Consider the following 6,499-nt stretch of genomic DNA (forward strand, 5'->3'; position numbering starts at 1 on the left):
CTGGGCGGAGCGATAAGGATGGCAATAGGAGCGATAAGGGTGGCAATAGGAGCGATAAGGGTGGCTATTGATATTGTCTGGGCGGAGCGATAAGGGTGGCTATAGGAGTGATAAGGGTGGCAATAAGAGCGATAAGGATGGCTATTGTCAGGGACGATATGTGATGATGTGGGGTTGATGATTATTATGTGATGTTGTGATATTCTTGTGTTTATTTTTATACCTTGTGCAATTTTTCTTGTTGTTGGTAAATTGATGAATATCTGATTTATGTTGAAATTGAGAGCCTGTGGCTATTTCCAGGCAGATTATAAAATGAAATGTGGGCACGAGGTGCCGTGAGTAAATAATGAGGATATTGGCACGTGGATTGTCCGTGCAGTTGTGATATGAATTGTGGGCACGGGGTGTTGTGATTAAATGATAATGATATTTGGCACGTGAATTGTCCGTGCAGTTGTGATATGAAATGAGGGCACGAGGTGCCGAGGGAAATATGATGATTTAATTATGGGCACGAGGTGCCGTGGAAATATGAAGAATGGGTTGAGACCCGTGTTTACGAAAAATATGAAAATGAGCTGAGAACCGTATTTTTATGATTATGAAGCGAGGTGTCACCTGGTGACTTTTTAATTGAAAGAATTATATTCAAAATATTTATTTGAAAGGATTTTTATGTAGAAGGTGTTATATGAAAGAATTATATTTAAAAGGTAATTATTTGAGAAAATTATATTTGGAAGAGAGTTATTTGAAAGAATTATATGTGAAAGACATTTATTTGAAGGATTTGATTTATTGTGTATAATTATATTTATTAATTGTTAAGCGATATTAATGGTATTCTTGTTGTCTATTGTGCATATTACTGGTTGTTTTATGTTGCCCTTATTGTTATCTGCTTCCTATTATTTTGTATATTATATTGCACAAGCTATTAGACTAATGAGTGTCTTGACTATACCTCGTCTCTACTCCACTGAGGTTAGTCTTGATACTTACTGGGTACCGACCGTGGTGTACTCATACTACACTTCTGCACATTTTTGTGCAGAGCCAGGTATTGGAGATATCGGTCTTGAGAAGAGATAAAGCGCGATCGTAAGGATTCAAGGTAGAGCTGCTTAGTCGTCGCAGTCCCTTGGAGTCTTTTTATTTCATTGTACTGTTAATTTTTAATCAAACAGTATTGTATATTCGGCCCTCGTGATCATTCCATGTATTCAGTTAGAGTTTGTGACTTAGTACTGCCAGTCTTGGGAGGTTGTACATTCATATTTGTTCCGCTGTTAGTTTTGGTTACTTATTTAATTAAAAAGGCTCCAAAAAAATATAATTGAAATCGGCTTACCTAGTATTAGAGACTAGGTGCCATCACGATGCTTGTGGTGGGATTTTTGGGTCGTGAAAAGTTGGTATCATAGCTCTAGGTTCATAGGTTCTACGAGTCACAAATGAGTCTAGTAGAGTCTTGCGGATTGGTACGGAGACGGCTGTACTTATCTTCGAGAGGCTACAGAACTATTAGGAAATTTCCATTTCTTTCATTACTGTCATGCAGAATTTGTTGAATTTGGAATTTGAACCTTTGTATCTCCATTCTCTCGCAGATGGTGAGGATACGTGCTACTGGGTTAGCTGAGCAAGCATCCGCACATACTGCTAGGGCTGCAAGAGGCCGGGGCCGAGGTAGAGGTCGAGGAAGGGCACGTGCTGTGACTAGAGCACCTGTCAGAACAACAGTTGAGGAGCCACTAGTAGCTCCAGTTGGGGGACAGGTACCAGAAGCACTTGTTGTTACCCCAGGACTTCAAGAGACTTTAGCACAGTTCCTGAGTATGTTTGGTATATTAACTCAGGCGGGATTGATCTCTGTTGCACCAAACATTCCGCAGATTGGGGGAGTAGCTCAGACTCCTACCAAAACTCCAGAGCAGCAGGTTCACGTTGGACATATTCCGGGTGTAGTACCGGTACAACCTATTATTCCGGTTTGGCCTGAGGTCAGACTCGAGTCATCAAAAGAAGAACAAAAGAGACTTGAAAGGTTTAAGAAATATGATCCACCAACTTTCAGCGGCACAGCTACAGAGGATGCCCAAGGATTTCTGGAAAATTGTCACCGTATTCTCCGCACCATGGATATTGTGAAAGTTAGCAGAGTTTCCTTTACTACATTTCAACTTTCAGGCGCAGCATATCGGTGGTGGCAAATCTATGAAGAAGGTAGACCAGCCGATGCCACACCACTAACTTGGGCTCAATTTTCGGAAATGTTCTTGAAAGAGTTTGTTCCCCAGACTCTCATAGATGTGTGGCGCACAGAGTTTGAACGGTTGCGTCATGGCACTATGACAGTGTCAGATTATGCTATCAGGTTCAGTGAGTTAGCCCATCATGCACCTATCTTAGTTCCTACAATCAGAGAAGGGGTCCGCAGATTCATTGAGGGGCTCAATTACGATATTAAAATATGCATGGCTCAAGAGTTGCAAACTGATGCTCCATTTCAACAAGTAGCGGAGATTGCAAGGAAGATTGGGGGTGTTTTAGGTGAGGAAAGGGAGTCTAAGAAGGCCAAAAGGTCTCGAAGGTCTGGAGAATTTAGTGGGTTTTACTCTTCAGCTAGAACCCATTATAGCGAAGGCTCGAGTAGTTGGTCTGCTCAGTCCGCACATCAGATTACTCGGAGTGCTCCAGTTTACAGTGCACCACCGACACGAGATTCTTACAGTGCTTATTCCAGTTATCCGACACAGACTCAGTACGAGCAGTCGCAATCTCATAGGGGTTGTTATGAGTGTGGTGATACTAGGCATATCATGAGAGATTGCCCCAGACTTGGGAGGGGTGGATTTCATCTGAACACTCCCGCCACAAGCTTTATTCCAGTTGATACTCCATGTGCATAGTCAGCTAGAGGTGGAGGATAGGCGGGTAGTGGGCGCTTAAGAGGTGGAGGCCCGACCCGTTGATTTAATCACTATGATTTGGCTGAGGACAAAACACCAGATGGTGTTGTTACAGATACGATCCTGATTTTATTATAAAAGGATATTTTCCTTAATTTGATTCGATTCTGAATATTGAGGTGAGTCCTCCTATTATGCGCCACTTATGGGTGAGTTTCGTAAATTTGTGACCCACTTATATATTTATCCCTGTTGGGAGATTTAAAGATGTGAACCCGTATCTGTCATTTTATTTTTGGTACACCATTGAGGTCTATAAGCCCAAAAGTAATTTTTATTATTCATTACAGTGGGTTTAATTTATTTCGAAATAATTGATTCCAATTTTTATGAATTATATGCCCTACCGGTAGGAGGGTTCATTATATATTGTGAAAATTATTTATGAAATATATTGAAAAGAAGAAAGAAAGGAAATTGAAAATTTCAGTTGGCACAGTGCAACATACTTGTGATTTGGAGTTGAGGACGAGATCCTCGCATTTTTACATGATGTGAAATATTTAAACTGGGCTGCAAGCCGCGATGGAAGTTATGTAAGGACGAGGTCCGTGCGGTAAAATATTTATGAGTTTAAAATTTTTCCTGTGTGAAATTTAATTGTACAATAGTATTAATAGGAAGTCATGCCTGTTAGGCTTATTTGATAATTCTTGAATATTTTTCTGTACATACTGAGCCATTTTCGTGCTGTAAACATTGAGTTTTAACCTATGAGATGAGTGCCCAGGTGGCGTTAAATATGACTCATTAATTCGAGTAAGCAACGATGAGGTCTTCATGCCTCACATTCTGTTGTCAGTATTGTGAAAATTTGAAATGAGGTAGTGGTTAATATGAGATTAGTTGATAATGCTACAATTAATTATGAACAGCTTTTAAGACCAGAGATGAGGTGATGAGCATACATATGATGTGCTTCATGTTCTGATATCATTATGATAATGCAGTACTTGTAATGCTGAGATTGGTGTTATTAATATACACCTTAGGGTATTTTGTTGGGTTGTGGATGTGTTGTTAGGAGTTGTTTTGGTGTTACTCTGGCAGGTGGATAAGACCAATTACAGGGGGGACTCTGCCAAAATTTCTGAAATATTTGGGAGTTAGTAAAATTTGGAGGTTTGAGATTTGCAAAGGAAGAGATAAATATGTTATGTGTTTGAGAATGAATGGTTCTAAGCGGGAAAGAATGTAGCAACCCGGATTATTTTTTGAAGTATTTCAATACTATCAAGAAAGTTGATGTATGCATAGGCACGAGTTACTATAGCCAGTTGAGACCGTGTGTCGAAGTGAAAATCAGGCCTTTTGGAAATGATTGGAGAGTTAGGGAATTTGCTTTAAAGCTTATAAGAATGGAGGAAAGAAGTAATCTCAATTGAGATGGTATCGTCGGACCCGTATTAAATTTTGGGAACGTAGAATCACCCAAAAGTATGTGTGTAAGAATACACTCAGTAATTTAAAGTTCTCAGAAATATTCTTGGCACGTTCGAGGACGAACATATGTTTAAGAGGTGGAGAATGTAACGACCCGACTTGTCATTTTAAGAATTAATGCCCCGTTCAACGACATAAGGTCCCGGGCAACTTCATAATATGTATTATGACCCGCGGGTGTGGTCGAGTTTAATTTTCGGAAGATTTAGAATTTAATTGAAAGAGAAATTCTCATTTTGAAGCTTCAATGGAAAGAGTTGACCAAAGAATTGACTTTTGAGCAAACAACCTCGGAATAGAATTTTGATGATGTCAATAGCTTTGTATGGGGATTTAAGACTTAGGCGCATGTTCGGATTTGGATTTGGAAGTCCGTAGGACAATTTGACGTATTTTGGCGAAAGTTGGAAAATAGATGATTTTCGGAAAGACCGATCAAAGGTTGAATTTTTTATAACGAGGTCGGAATCTAATTCTAGAAATTTGAATAGGTCCGTTATGCCACTTATGATTTTTGTGCAAAATTTGAGGTTAATCGGACTTGATTCGATAGGTTTCGGCATCGAATGTTGAAGTTGGAAATTTCATAATAGACTAAAGTTTCAAGTGAGTTCGCACAAGACCTAACTTCCAACGAGTATACCTCTCTTGATATGATGCGTTATATGGTGTTCTACCTATCGAATGAAAGGTCTATGTGTATAGTTTCCAACTCTTCAAACCGTTTGTCATTTGAATATTCCTACAAGAAGTTATGATCAAATTACCAAAGGCTGGAAAAATGTAATTCTGCGACCAATTATGCGATCGCAAAACAGTTATGCGATCGCAAAACTGCTTCTGCGACCGCAAACTGGTCGCAGAATGGACCAGAAGAGCCCAGTTCTGGACACCTATTTTGCGATCAATTTTGCGGCCCGCATACCTATTCTGCGGTCCATTATGCGACTGCATACATGCTTTTGGAGGCTTAATTTTTCTATTTTCATAACCCGACCCCATTTTGATAAATAGGCTTTGGGGCTTACTTTGCGGTGTTTTTCTGAGGATTTTAGAGATAGGTAAGAGCATTTTAGAGAGATAAGGAGGGAACCTAATATTCTAATCATCCAATCTTCAAGAATCAAGGAAGCTAATCACAAGATCTTCATCAAAGAGGTAAGATTCAACCCCTAGTCTTCAATTTCGAGTTTGGGGTAAAAGATTGGTGATTGAGAGTATGATTCTTGGGTGTAAGAGTATTATGTATATATTCTTGTACCAATAAGGTTTTGTGGGAAGATTGTTGAGATCAAATAAGTAAAGATTGGGTTGTGGAATGAAGGAAATCTTGTAGAAGAACCTTGTAACCAAATTTGCACACCTAGTGTTTGATAAAATGCTCAAATGAGCTGAAACCATGAAAATCTTCCTAATTATGATTCACTTTTGTTATGTTTATAAATAGATTGAAGTTGCTAGGATTTTCGAAACCTCGTAGTAATGTAAGGAAGGCTCAAGAAAGATTGAAGCCGTCTGGAGGTCAATTCACGTGAGAAAGCTATTTTGGAATATCGACCTAACTTCAAAAAGGTAAGTGTCTTGCTTAACCTCGAGTGGGGGAATTTCCCCTTAGGCGTTGAGTCTTTTGTGCAATTTGTGTAATTGAAACCATGTACGCGAGGTGACGAGTATGTACTTGGTTTATATGTGCAAATTTTATTGAGTTAAAGTCTTTAGCATATTGTGTAGTAAATTGGATAATTGTTGGCATATTTTTAATCATCTATTTGTCGTGCCTAAATCCTTGTTGTTGACTCTGTTGTCATATGACAATTTGATGTGATTTTTATTTGATTATTTATGAAATTCCGTGATTGATAATTATTGGAATTTAATTTCATTTTAGATTTTCCCCTCTGCAAATAATTAATTAAATAAGCTTAAGAAGAGGTGTTTATATAATTATTGAAAATATAGAGTTAATAAAGACTTTACTTTATGTTGAGTAATTTTTATCTATTTTGATTATTTTTGGGTATTGTACACATTGTGTGGAGCCTTCGACTATTTATTGTGAAATTAATTGACTTGGTTGTATT

This window comes from Nicotiana tabacum, chromosome 9 (assembly GCF_000715075.1).
Source record: "Nicotiana tabacum cultivar K326 chromosome 9, ASM71507v2, whole genome shotgun sequence".
Classification (NCBI taxonomy): Eukaryota; Viridiplantae; Streptophyta; class Magnoliopsida; order Solanales; family Solanaceae; genus Nicotiana; species Nicotiana tabacum.